The sequence below is a fragment of the Stenella coeruleoalba genome, assembly GCF_951394435.1.
Source record: "Stenella coeruleoalba genome assembly, chromosome: 9".
NCBI classification, from domain to species: domain Eukaryota; kingdom Metazoa; phylum Chordata; class Mammalia; order Artiodactyla; family Delphinidae; genus Stenella; species Stenella coeruleoalba.
The window spans coordinates 76,652,034-76,666,872 of NC_137155.1; the positions used below are offsets into that span (position 1 = coordinate 76,652,034).

At 36.4% G+C, this 14,839-nt stretch overlaps 1 protein-coding gene across 3 annotated transcripts in view; it reads right to left on the reverse strand.

Moving 5' to 3' along the window:
- The window catches only part of FAM3C (FAM3 metabolism regulating signaling molecule C), a 379,854-nt gene that overhangs the window by 208,101 nt on the left and 156,914 nt on the right, over positions 1-14,839 (reverse strand). The window contains exon 1 of one of the 3 annotated variants that reach the window (XM_079932259.1): positions 11,229-11,625. The exons of the other annotated variants lie outside the window; for them this stretch is intronic. The gene's annotated coding sequence lies outside the window, so the exon portion shown is untranslated. Of the gene's footprint in view, positions 1-11,228; positions 11,626-14,839 lie in introns of those variants that run through there. 3 annotated transcript variants of the gene reach the window in all.

A 14,839-nucleotide genomic window follows, 5' to 3' on the forward strand; every position in this document is an offset into this window, starting at 1 on the left:
TGTCATCTGCATTGAGGGCAACAATAATGGGGAAAAATGACAGACAAAAATGTGCACACAATATTAGTCTAGTCAATATTTTATTAGGTGAGAATAGTTTTCTAGACCTCCCACCTAGTACCATATTTCCACATCATTAACCATAACTATGTTACATGGCTATCCATAGCTTCAAGGACACCTAGGCTAAGAAACTGAGATTTTAGTTGACACACTGCCACTCCAAAATAAAGTTCTATTAGTAAGAAGAGTGGCAGAGGATATTGGAAGGAAATCAGCAATGTCTGTCAAAACTTCTTAAAGGGATTTCATTAAACTAGACTAAAGGATGTATTGCAGAGATGAGGCACAAACAAGTTGTCCATAAATGTTTGTTTACAAACAAATACATGAAAAGATTAGAAAGAAATATTGGGGCTTTGTCTACATATATAACTATTACTGGTGATTTGGAAGCAGACTTATGGAGTGAGTTGTTTATATGGATTATAGAGGGGACTTTACCATTTATGTTACCTGTTCTGTTATCAACCAAAGACATTAGAATTCTATTTTAATTTTCTAATGTAAATTTCAGAATCATGGTCAAATAATCTGTTAAATTCCAGGATATCATGTAATATGTGATATAATTAGAGATGGTATTCAAAATACTTAAAAACTGATAAGTGCTTGCACTGTTCAATCAAAATGAATGCTGGATACCAAGTGGAAACAATCACTTTGGCAAATATCAGATCTGAATTGAATGAACCTCCCCCCCCCCAATTATGATTCTATTGATCTCTGTGGGGCCCCAGCATCAACGTTTTTGAACAATTCACCAGATAACTCCTCTGTGTGGCAAGAGTTGAGAACCCTGGCTAATAAGGATGAGCTCTGGGATTCCTTATCTGAGATCTTCCCAGTTTCCTGCTTGTGCTATCTCTGTTACATATCAGCCAGCTGGGTTTCATCCAAGATTTTGTGTGGGAGCTGCAAAGTAATGCTTCTTCCCACAGAAGTGTTTGTTTTTATCCTGATGTGTTTAAGTACTGAGGTGTCATTGTGACAAAAGAAAGTATATTCTTTAAGTATGTTCAATTCACATGAAACCGGGAAGCATGCAATATTCTAGAAAACTGATGTCAAAAAGTGTCTAAACCAAATATTTTCAGGCAAAAAAGCAGGGCATTAGGGCATAATCCATATTCAATCATTAAATTATATATTTATCTAGTCAACAAACATTAACTAAATGGCAATTAAAAAAAACTATTGGTAGGACTGACATACCAAAAGCTTAACTTGGATGAATCTCCAGGGAATTGAGTGATAAGATCCAATCCTAAAAGATTACATACTATATGATTCCATTTATAGAACATTTTGAAATGACAATATTTTAGAAATGGAAGACAGATCAGTGGTTTCCAGAGGTTAGGTGTGGGGGACTGGGGAGGAAAGAGGTGACTGTGATTATAAAAGGGCAACACAAGGGATCCTTGTGGTGCTGGAACCATTCAGTATCTTGACCATGTCAGTGGATACACAAACCTACACAGGTGATAAAATTGTGTCATACACACACACACACACACACACACACACATACATAAAATGGAGAACAGGTAAAACTTGGGAAATCTGAATAAGATTGGTGGATTGTATCAAATGTCAGTGTCCTGGTTGTGATACTGTACTATAATTTTGCAAAATGTTGCCAAGGAACCCCTGTGTATTATTTCTCATGACTGAGTGCAAATCTCCCATCCTCTTATAATTATAAAATGTCAATTAAACAATGTCAGGAGAATAAGTTGAGAAGAAAGAATATAAGGGGCAAAGTAGAGGTAAGAATTCAAAAGTCAGTTCTGAGGTACGATGGGCACAAAATGGATTAGTGTAATATAGGAGAATAGTGGGATCTGAGGATGGAAAGGACATTGAGTGCAATATTGGTAATGGGAGCCAATAACACTGAGTTTTGGAATGTCCCTGTGCTACTGGATGGGTAAGAATCCCAAAGGGGCCGTCCAACTCTAAAACTGCATGTCTTGAACAAAAGTCATCTGAGGTGTGCATAATAAATTGTGGTGGAGCCAGAGACCATTTCAAAAGCTACTGGAATAATACAGATTTGATCTGAAAACAGGCTATATTTTGTAGGTGCCAAAAAGAATAAAAAAGAAATAATTTTTATGGGAGCTGCAAAGACATTAACAAGCCTTGGTATGGGGCTTGACTGGATATGAAATTTAGACTGGTTGAATTCAAAGAGCGCAACAATCCTAAAACAATAATGCTAACAGAAATAAAGAAAAGACTCTAACACTGAAAGCATTGTAACATCCTGTTGCATAAGGCACACATCCTCTCTGCTTTAGATTCCCCAAACTTACTGGAGGTTCTATTGTTTACATTTTTCTGTGTAACTGGAAATTCTAAGCACTCTCCAAAAGTACTGAGAGTATCTGAGAAATGATAAATGGGAGGGAAGGAGTAATACAGGATCTGTCAACTGGCTAAGCTGAAGATGGCTGTCGACTTCAGGCAGGAACCTCTCAACATTACAGATGCCCTCAGCAGATCAGATACTGATCAGAAACAATAAAAGCTAAAACATACCCCCTATTGATTTTTCAGGACGTTTGTCAAGCATGAACTCTTCTCCATTTCCTCTCTGAACCATTTCCCGCCTCTGGTGTGCATAGGCAGTGTGAATGGAACAAGAGTTTTATAAATAGCTTCTTTCTAAAACAATTGATGCAATAATGCCAGCAATCGCCTTCCACAGATCAACATAAGATTATTTAAATGCAGTATGTAAAATTGTATAATATTTCCTATTTTGGATTAATTCTAATCCTTCACATCAGAGTTACAATATTTTAGAAAAGAGAGGAATGTGAAGGTCACTTGATTCAGTTGACTCTGCTTGGACACTATTACTGTGGGGTATTTCGTTATCTCCTTAGCTAGCAAACCATCTAATTGGGTAGAAGGAATTCAAGTATCAGATAAATGATGGTGCTGGCTGGCTTTTCGGGTGCTCTGTAGCTCCGGAATCTACTTTCATAATTTTTGTGTTTCCTACAAGTATTTTGCTCACTCAAAGGTTATCTGGCATGTGCTAGACTCATTTTGTACATTGCAAATGATGCTATTCTGCTGTGCTATATACTCCCAAAGAAAATCTGACTATATTCTTATAGATCTGAAGCTATGAGATTGTCAGTAACAAACTCCATCTCTATACGTTTATTCCAATAGAAGTTTTCCACATTAAAGGAAAGCGTTGAATTGTAAATATGTCACCATCAACAGTTTGCGCACATTCTAATATCCCAGTTTTGAACTTTAATCATAAACCTTTTAAATCTGTAGCAAGCAAATCTGTTCTTGTGTCTGCTTCAGATATTTCATAAGGCAAGAAATATATTTTTCTTTTAATATGAGGATAAGCCAAACTCCAAGACAACATCTAGTTTACAGAGAAGAGACCAGAAGACAGACCTGTGTGATGAGGAGGTCAGGCCAGGAGTGGAGATATGCTTGGCTGGTTATTCTGCTTTGATCAAGTTCCAATTGAACATACCAGCATTTTCTCAACTGTATTCTGTAGAACCCAATTATCCCTCAAGTTATTTTTCAATATGGTAATAGATTTTATATGGAAACAGAATTCTACTGTCAATTACTTTGAAAAACAATGTACACACTGTATCCTCTCATAGAGTTAAACTGTGCTTTGCCTATTAAAAGCATTGGGAAGGGCTTCCCTGGTAGCGCAGTGGTTGGGAGTCCGCCTGCCGATGCAGCGGACATGGGTTCGTGCCCCGGTCCGGGAGGATCCCACATGCCACTGAGAGGCTGGGCCCGTGAGCCATGGCCGCTGAGGCTGCGCGTCCGGAGCCTGTGCTCCGCAATGGGAGAGGCCACAGCAGTGAGAGGCCCGCGTACCGCAAAAAAAAAAGCATTGGGAAGTATTGCAGTAAAGAAATCTGTTTAATTCGGTGGTTGACCATAGAACCCTTTTTTTCCTTCAATAACTACTAATAAAATATGTTCCACGAAATACTGTATGGGATCCTGGCCTGTATCTTTTTAAGAAAACATAAATTGTGATGACTAGCTTAAACAGAATACATCAGGTGTAACCTAACCAGTAAAGAGAAGAGTAGATTATTGAACACACTATTCTATTATAATGTAGCAAAATAACAAATTCACTTTTTCAAAGCTACCGTTGACTTACATGAAGTTTACTATCCAACACAATTTCTAAGCCTTTTCTTTCACAAGTTGCACTGGGTGGTTCTTGTTAAATATTTGTAAAAATATAAGCAGAAAATGTGACATACATTCCTGTTAAATTCCATTCTAGTTAATTCAGTTGATTTTTCATCTCCGCCATAAACATAGACATTACACCAAAGATGAAAACCACATTTGTAATCAGTAATTTAATTCTTTAATTATGAAAACTTTTCCATTTAATTTGTGTAGTCACGTAATATTTATTTTTTAAAGTGCCATAAAACAATATAAACTAGTTAAGGATGCCATATTTTTCTTATTAAAAAAAGAAAATGATGTCCCAGAAAATCACCATAGTTAAGAATTTTGTCCTTGGCAATCACTACCATGAAAGATAAAAGTCAGACTCCCATACTGAATTTGAGGAACAGCAGAAAAGGAAATGATAACACAGGCTTATTGATAAACTGACTCTTTAATTTTCAGAATGTAACCAGACAGAAAATTCCAATTAACCCTCAGTGCTATCTAAGAGCCGCACACTGTTAAAGCTAAAACAGACTGACATTTCTCATTTGGAAAGTGACATGGAAAAGGGGATATAAAACAAAGAGGTGAAAGACATTCAAATGGACTGATAAAACCCAAGAACAGTGATTCATAATAATTAATTTACATTTTTTTGCCACATATTGCTATTATAAGAGAAAGGATGTGATGAGCAGGAAATCTTTATTTTGAAATAAATTAAATATTGGACATAAATGTAGAACAACTTTCTGATAAGTTTGAGAAAATAGTAGCAAATTATTTCCATATTGAGGACACTTTTAAAACTCTCATTCATCTGGATTTGTATAACTTTGCTTGCTTTATAACTAGTTAGCAGCAAATCAAAATTCCCCCAAATTCTCAAGTCGTCTTTAATGGTAAAAGAAATATTTTATTGTTTCATTAGCACTAGTTCAACTTCTGTAAGCTTTTAATCAGGGTGAGTTTACAATCACATTTTATATAAGTGAAATGAAGTTTTAAAAAGTGGTAAATTTGATAAACTCTATTTTAATATTATTTTCTAGTTTAGTTGTCTGTATTTTTAAAAATATGAACCTTTTATGGAATAAGAATCAGTTTATTTTATATCATAACTATTTAAATGTATAATATTTTAGTGTCAATACAGCCTGTGTTTTAGGTAAGTCTCTTATCTTAAATTATTATACTCAGATCCCCCAAAACAAAAATGTGTTACCTGTACATTAAATAGGGATCTATCATTATTGTGGCAAAAATGAAAATATAGAATTAAAGAAGAATGAATGGGTTCAGTGTACATTTGGCCAAAAATACAGGGGGCACCTATTTCCCTTTTCTGCAATAACCAAAGTAATGTTGTCATTAACACAACCATATTTTCAATCTGTGTAAATAAAATTTATTTCAAAAAGACATGCTTTCATTATTTGGAATTGCTGAGTAGGAATATGAGCAAAATTACCTTGTAGGAGAATGGAGAAAAGGAAGACTTAATGGCAAAATGGAAAATGGAGAAAATGGAGACAGTGATTAGAATCAAGGAAATTCTATTTTCAGGTCATATGCATCGGATATGGAAAAGACTGTGGTAAACAGAATGGGATTGTTAGGTTTGGAACAGCGGTTATTGTCTAAAAGGTTAGCTATAAATACCAGCAGCCAGTTGGCAGAGATAGAATCCTAGTTACACATTAGCCTATTCATTCACATTTAAACACGCAGGAAGTGAGAGGGAAATTGCTTCAACATGACAAACATCTTTCAATATTAGAAAAATGCATTTGATTGATTGAGAAAAGAATTCTACTCAATGTCTGTGCTGCTGAATATCTGATACTTAATGTCTGGAATGTAGGCTATATGAGACACAAAAAGATGTGTATATTTTAGGCAGGGCGGGGGGGAGGGTGAAGTGTGGCGTAATAAGAGACAGGAAGAAAGGGAGATCATTTGTAACTTTTAATCTTTCCTTTAGAGTGATAAGAAAGGAAGGAGTAAATTTTCAGGGCATTCTGGAATAATAAAGCAAAATGTCAAATTTTCCCAAGTTTTTCATGCTGCTCTCTGGGAAAACAAACTCTTTACTGCCACGCCCTGCCCAGAAGTGGAATCCTCCGGAATGTGCCATCTCTACAAGCACTTCTCCAGGTTTATCAAAATTCTTGTTGCTTCCTTAAGCTTGCTCTTCACTACCCAGGAAGTGTTAACTGATTAACTAGATGAGGGGGAACAACTGTCAGCTGTATTTTAGAATCTACTTGAGGAGATCTGATAACACGTTGGACCCCTCACCTCCAGAGATTCTGATTTAATGGGGTTGGCTTGAGGCACAGGCAGGGGGAGTTTTATAAACCTCCTTAGGTGACTTTATTGTACAGCCGGGGGTTGAGAACCAGTGAACTAAATGATGTCTAAAGACCCAATAGAATGAGGGGGGAGGAAAGGGGGAGAGAGGGAAAGGAGCTTGCTATGCTAAATGAATTGGTGAATCTTTAATTGATGGAATAGATGTAGGGGAGATAATTTTGAGTGTAGAGAACAGATTAATACGGGTAATAAAAGAAGAAACTCTTTCTTTCTAGAACCGCCAGCCTCTGTTCTCCCTGTGTGTGTCCTGAGTTGCACTATTAACTGTGCTAAGTGGCCTAGGATCTGGAAAGGGCAGCGACTCCAATGAAGGTGAGGGGAATTCTTGCAGTGGGGCAGTGGGTGGGAGGGAGCCTTATTCACAGACTTCTACTTAGTTCCACAACGTCTGACTTTATGCTTTTGTGATGTTTTAAGTACTCAAAGTGATCACAACTTTACCTTTTAGGTATTAATGTTTTTTGAGAACAGAGCTGTACCTTCAGTGAGTGGTTGATTATCAAGTGACATTTGGGTTACTGTCGCCATTAATCACTTGCTGAGTATCTAACAAGAGGGTAGGTTAGGCTAGAGAGGTTTCTAAAGCAGAGTTTTGGCTCTGCGCCAAAACTACAGGACCAGAAATTCCAAAGTAGGTGCTTAGGAATTTTTTTGGTAACTTCCTAGGAATTCTAACCTTGGGGTGGGAAGACCCTTCTTTACAATATCAAAAATTCAGAAATTATAAAAGAAAATTTATTTAAATTTTGATTCATGTAAAAAACAGAAATTTCTGCCTACAAGCAAAGTTAAAAGACAAATGACAAAATGGGGAAAATATAGAGAAAGAGCAAAAACCCAAGGACAAAGTGAGTGGAAAGATACAAATAGACAGTTCATATTAAGGGGTATATGAGTGGCTTTTAAACACAGAAAAATATGTAAAACTTTACTTATAATGAGGTTATTATAAATTAATTATACTCTGAAATGCCAAATATCAAAATGTCAAAAATTCCAGGTCTGATAATGCACCACGTTGGCTGAGCTGCAGTCATCTCTCACACTTTGCTGGTGTGAATATAAACTGGTGCAATTCCTATAGAGAGTAACCCCAGCAATACCAATTAATATTGCAAATGAATCTATTCTTTAACCCAGCAAATAGCCTTCTAAAATTTTTTGGTCCTTTTTCTCATAAACTTTTAGATTTTCTTTCATGTTCTGAAATTCCTAATAATATGTCTGGGTGTGAAATTTTCCTTTTTCTCCTGTTTCTCCTTAAGGATTTTCAATCTAGATTTTCCATCTTCTATCTTACTTTAATTGGACAAACTTTATCTTGTTTGTTCAAATATTTTCTTCTTGCCTTATTCTTTTCCTTTTTTTCTTGTAATATCTAATATTCAATTTTGATACTTCTGTTCTTTGTATCTTTTAGCTTTCATTTTGTATTTTCTTTTAAAAATTCTTTTCTCTGAATTCAGGTAATTTAATAGCTCTTATCTAACCAATCTTACCATTATTATGTCTATATCACTAACCAACCCAAGCACCGTGGTTTCCCCAAAAGTTTGTGACAGGTTTTGGTTAGATTCAGGTCCATGTTTCCCTCTTTTTTTTTTTTTTTTTTCCTGCTTTGTTTCTGACTATTGTTTCACCACAATTGTTTTGGGAAGGAGAAACTAACTAGCAGCTTGAATTAGTTCGATATGTAGTCAGGGTCCCAACTTATTCTTAAGTACACTAAAATGCAAGAACCGCTATTCTAAAGTCTATTCAACTAATACATGACTAGTATTTTCATAGATCATTGGACCTGGTTTCAATTTCCAACTCTATCATCTACTGACTGTGTTGAGCTTGGTATAATTATTTATCCTTTCTAAGCTTCTTACCTCAGCAATCTAAAGAGAATAATAGTATCTACCTTACCTGTCTCACCTACTTATCATGGGGATAAATAATAAAATTGATAAAGCATAAATAAGAGTAAGTGTGGTGGTGGTTGTTAAAACTAAGACTAAAAGCAGAATAATGATAAGGAATTTAACCAATTCTAGTCCCATCAGGGCATCCTGATCATCTGAAAAAGCTCATATGCTCTTCTACTGGGCAGCCCATCTCATTGATGGTTAAAATGAGTAAAATGAAGGAGTCGGCTGTGCAGTGTACCGCTCAACTTTCAAGTGTAGGCAGCTAGACAGGAGCACTGTGAAGACCGCATACTGTCAGTGTCATACACACTGTCAAGGTCCTCCTCACACCAAGAGTGACTGCACAGTATTGTGTATGGACAATGAGTGTGGCTGCAATATTCGGATGATCTGTGCAGGGGTCTTGTATGGTGACTGCAGAAATGGCCACTTCAATGTCCAGTTGATGTCAGATAGATTACTTTAGACAAGCCAGTAATCGAATCTGTGTCTGGGTCCAAAAGCCAAATGGAACAAGCCAGTAATCGAATCTGTGTCTGGGTCCAGAAACCAAATGGCAAGAGTGCAGTATCATTAATGTCTTCTACAGAACTACTGTAACATGCATCAAGTGTATGGAAAGCATATGGACTGCAGAGTATGTACTCATCTGGGGAAAGGCTGCCCTATGTCTCTCAGAAGACCTCAGTTGGTGGCTACCATTCATTTCTGAAGCCTAGATCTGTTTCTCAGCTTTGCGGCCTCAGAAAGAACTTTTTTTTTTTAGCACTCATGCCACATCTCATGGACAGACCCAAATGAAGCTTCAAAACCAGTGTATAAAACCTGAATATTAATTTGTTAATTTGGGGGGAGAAATAACTAATATAGGGATAAGAATTTAATTGTATGTGGTGAACATTCTTTTCTTGTTGGAAGAATTATATGGGAAGTGAAATAAAAACGTAAAGCTTGCTTAGTGAATATAGAATCAAAGCAAAAGAAGCTTGCTAGGTGAACAGAATATTCAACAGAATCAGAGGCAGGTAGTCTAATACATGTAGTTCCACAGTACAGATGATCTTGGGAATGACACCAAGATGCTTGGGATCCTTTGGCTATGACCACATACGATGGATGCTGCCAGTGTTTGACTCAGTGCCTCTCTGACTCTGGTTATTCTGCTTTGAGGGCAGGTATGGTTTCAAGCAGGTTTTGATGAATAGAAGAGTAAAATTTCTAGGGATATCAGAAGAGCGCTAATAATCCCAGAGGGCAGGAAAGAAAAACAATTTTAGGGGGCTGATGACCAATTGCCTGCCTGAACAGAATTAATGAATGGAATAAAAAATTGTAAGTATGTAATTGAACATCTACAGTGTGTCAGTCACTGTGTGCAAAGTGCTCTAGATATAGAATATTATTAACCTTAAAATACTAAAAATAAACATTAACCTTAACTCTTATGGTCTAAGTGGGAGATATCATTTCAACAGTTCTGCTTAATAGAGGTAAGTGCAGAGAGACGTTGAAATATCAATAATCTACTGTGAGAAGAATACTCTCACTATCCACTAAATCCCACATCCTGTCCCCTCTCCGCATGAAACCAAGTTTGGGTTCCTATGCAATCTTGTGAGTTTATCTTCCGCTAATTTCAAGTTGAACAGTTTAGGAAAGAGAACAGGCAATACTGGATAAACCCATTTGCTGTGTGTATAATAAACCAGAGTCTTAATGGAGGATGAAGTCCTGCAGCACTAGTGTTCTACCTCTCACACGACGCTTCTTTTTATTTTTATTTTAATTGAAGTGTAGTTGACTTACGATATATTAGTTTTCAGGTGCAGGTGTACACAACACAGTGATTTGATATTTTTATACATTATGCACTGTACAAAGTTATTACAATATAGTTAACTATGTTCCCTGTGCCATACACTATATCCCTGTGACTTATTTATTTTATAACTGGTAGTTTGTACCTCTTAATCCTCTTCACCTATTTCGCCCATCCACCAACCCCCTCTTCTCTGGCAGCCACTAGTTTGTTCTCTGTATCTGTGAGTATTTTTCTGTCTTGTTATATTTGTTTGTTTGTTTTGGGCACATGAAAAGTTGCTCAACATCACTAGTCATCTTAGAAATGCAAGTCAAAACCACAACAAGATATCACCTCACACCTCACACCTGTCAGAATGGCTGTCATCAAAAAGATAAGAAATAACAAGTGTTGGCGAGAATGTGGAGAAAAGGGAACCCTCATGCACTGTTTGTTGACGGAATGTAAATTGGTACAGCCACTATGGAAAACAGTATGGAGGTTCCTCAAAAAATTAAAAATAGAACTACTATACCATCCAGCAATTCCACTTCTGGGTATTTATCTGCAGAAAACAAAAACACTAATAAAACAAGTATGTACCCCAATGTTCACTGCAGCATTATTTATAATAGCAAGATATGGAAGAAACCTAATTATCCACCGATAGATGACTGTATTTAAAGAAGATGTGGTGTGTATAATGGAATATTACTCAGCCACAAAACAGAATGAAATCTTGCCATTTGTGATAACATGGTTTGACCTAGAGGGCATTATGCTAAGTGAAGTAAGTCAGGCAGAGAAAGACAAATATGGTATGTTTTCATTTATATGTGGAATCTAAGAAACAAAACAAATGAACCTACCACTTCTTTCTAGCTTAATCCACAGTCTAACAGGGCAGGCCTTCACAGGAGATGATACTCTGGACGCCTCACCTGACTCACTAAACTCCTGCTTTGGGATCTGAATAACTGAGTCAGAACAGCCTGATCTAGAAAGAAAACAGAAATCTATTTCTACTGAAAAAAAATATTATCTCGGGATTCTTTAATGAGAGAAGAGTCTATGGCGGTGCTAGACAGACTCAGTGTGATTTATTTACTTATTTTGTGAACAGAGGGGACAGAGTTGCTCCCCACTGCCCACCTTTTCCCCACTTTGTGGAAATATTTCTAAGAAGGCCCAGCCATGAACTGCCATCTCAGAAAACTGTCCAGTGGATTGACATCATGGGAATTTGCTGAGCTTGTTTTGTGGAGGTCATCGAATTCTTGGCATAAGGGTTTGGGCAGGAAACCGTCTATATTTCTTTGATAATGAACCAAAGATCACCAGCCCAAGAAACTGAGACTGTATTTCATTAACACAGCTTTCCCAGAACATAGCGTGATGCCAGGCCACTGCTAGTATTGCTTTTATAGCCTGAGCTGGCTCATATAACCTTATGAAGTACTGTCCCAAGTGTGTTATTATCTAGAGCGCACAGCCCTTAACTCCCAGTTTCAAGCAGTTTTCAAAATCTTCCCTAAAAACCTTGCTATTTCTATATCCCTCGTATATCACTTTGAAAGCCCTGAAAGAGAAAACAGAGTTACCAGTCTTATGAGAAATAGCTAAATATTTAATATAGGTAAAATGAAAATTGTGATTTACTGTGAAAAATACATCGTTAGTCATGGATTTAGAATATATTATTAGTATTATTGTCATTATTATTGCTGTATTATTAGTATATTGTGAGTATACTTAGAACAACTCAAAATCCTTTATATAACAAAGTTGACTCTATAACATTTATTTATCCATAAATATGTATCAGTCAATATATTATTAGCTTTATATATGTTAACTCATTTTATCCTTACTTTTTATAAATAAGGACACTGAAGAACAGAGAGGTGAGGTAATTTGCCTATATCTCACCGATAGTAAATGACAGAACTGGATGCAAACTCAAATAATCTAGTTGTAGATTCTGTGCTCTTAATCTCTGTTGTAATACTCAGAGTTGAACACACACAGATTGAATCACATAAAGAAAGTAGTAAGTTATTATTTGAGAAGTACAAGTGAGTTGAAATAACACTGATGAGATTGAGCATTTCTTTAACATATTTTCTTTCAATGTTGATTTTTGAATATTTAAAAACAAAAACTTATTTTGAGCCAATCACAAATGTACAGAATAGTTGCAAATCTAGTACAGAGAGCTTTTTTTTCTTTGCATTTCTTCCTTTTTTTTTTTAATTTTTAAGGGAGTATAGTTGATTTACAATGCTGTGTTAGTTTCAGGTGTATAGCAAAGTGAATCAATTATACATATACATATATTCACTCTTTTTTTTTTCTTTTTAGATTCTTTCCCATATAGGCCATTACACAGTACTGAATAAAGTTCCCTTTGCTATACAGCAGGTTCTTATTTGTTATCTATTTTATATATAGTAGTGTGTATATGTCAGTCCCAATCTCCTAATTTATCCCTCCCTGCCCTTATCCCCTGGTAACCATAAGTATGTTTTCTACCTCCGTGACTCTCTCTTTTTTTCTTTTTTCTTTCTTTTTTTTTTTTGCAGTACGCAGGCCTCTCACTGTTGTGGGCTCTCCTGTTGCGGAGCACAGGCTCTGGACGCACAAGCTCAGCGGCCATGGCTCACGGGCCTAGCTGCTCCACAGCATGTGGGATCTTCCTGGACCGGGGCACGAACCCGTGTCCCCTGCATCGGCAGGCGGACTCTCAACCACTGCGCCACCAGGGAAGCCCTACCTCTCTTTTGTAAGTAAGTTCATTTGTACCCTTTTTTTAGATTCCACATATAAGCAATGTCATATGATATTTGTTTTTCTGTGTCTGACTTACTTCACTCAGTATGCAAATCTCTAGGTCCATCCATGGAAGCAACTAAATGTCCATCAACAGAAGAATGGATAAAGAAGATGTGGTACATATATACAATGGAATATTACTCAGCCATAAAAAAGAACAAAATAATGCCATTTGCAGAGAGCTTTTATTTTTTCTCCTGACCCATTTGAGTTGGCACCTGATGCCCTACCATCCCTGAATAGCTTAGTATCTATTTCCTTTATTCTCCTATGTATATGTTATACAGCCATCAAAATAAATGAAACATTTGTATGCAGAAATACATTACTACTATATTCCCTAGACCCCATTCAAATTCAGCCAATAAGATGTCCTCACAATCGAATGTGTCTCAGTTCTTCCTGAATGACTCAATGCTCACTAGAGCATTCTTTATAGGCTCTTTTAGCCATGTTGTTATTTCTCCCTAATATAAAAATGTATCTCTCTTATGATCCAAAACCTCATGCCATCTGGCTATATGACATTAGATAATCTAAAAATTCCAACTTTGTCAACACATGAACATGTTATATACTATCCATTTAAAATGGTACAATCACATTTTGAACAGGGATTTCCAAAGGTAATACTCTATAACAAAAATGTGAGACTTTCATAATGAGAGTTGGCTTACTACAACAAGAAGGAGATACCTTAAGGCAGTGAGAGTTTTGGTGCCCTTAAATCTCACTAGATAAGCAGCTAGTGGGGCTTTCCAATGCAAAGGAGTATGAGCTGTAACTCTTCAAAATTTAAAGGTGGCAAATACTGTCCAAATTTGCATGAAATATAATACTTTTCTAACCGTATGCCAGGGGAGGAAAAACACCCTTAGTAAAATAAAATAAAAAGGGAGATGGTTAAATAGAGCACACTAATTAATCATGCTTTTGCAGAGGGAAGATTTTATAGAACATTCCTTAGAGTCTTAGTTTCATTGCAAAAACCACATTAGTTTTATTTCCACCAAACTAGCCAATAAAACCAGAAGTCTGTGTACTGTGACATTTCTTTTGATGATAGTCAACACAGCTTTGTCATAATGGGAATCATTGGCTATCAGCTAGAAAGACAGAGATTTAACTTAATGCCATCATTCTGGCCTGTTGAATGCCATGAGTAATATTTGGTGCCTTCAGAACTCATTTCTATAATTGAAGTGACTTGAAAAATATCAGATAAAATATTAACACCTGGTGAGCTAAAAATAAATATCAGCCAGATTTAAGTGTTAACAAAAAACTAGATATCTGAGAAACAGCTGAAATTTTGCACAGTAGAGTGGACATAAATAGATGTAGCAGTTAGACTGAATTAGATGAAACATACATGCCAAAGTCTTCAACAATGTGTACCTCTCCTAATACAGTGCTATAAAATAGGTAGGCAATTCTCTGTAGTTTGATATTTGTAATCAGGGTACAAGTTAAGTTGCTATAACTAAGGCCTAAAAATGAAGGAGCTTAAATAAAGTAAATGTTTGATTCTGTTTAATGTAACACCTCCGTTCCATGAGGTTCCCCAAACCACAGATGAGATGTTCGTCTTTGTCCTCCTCCACATGTGGCTTCCATCTCTAGAAAGTGGCTGATCCAGTTGCCCCTA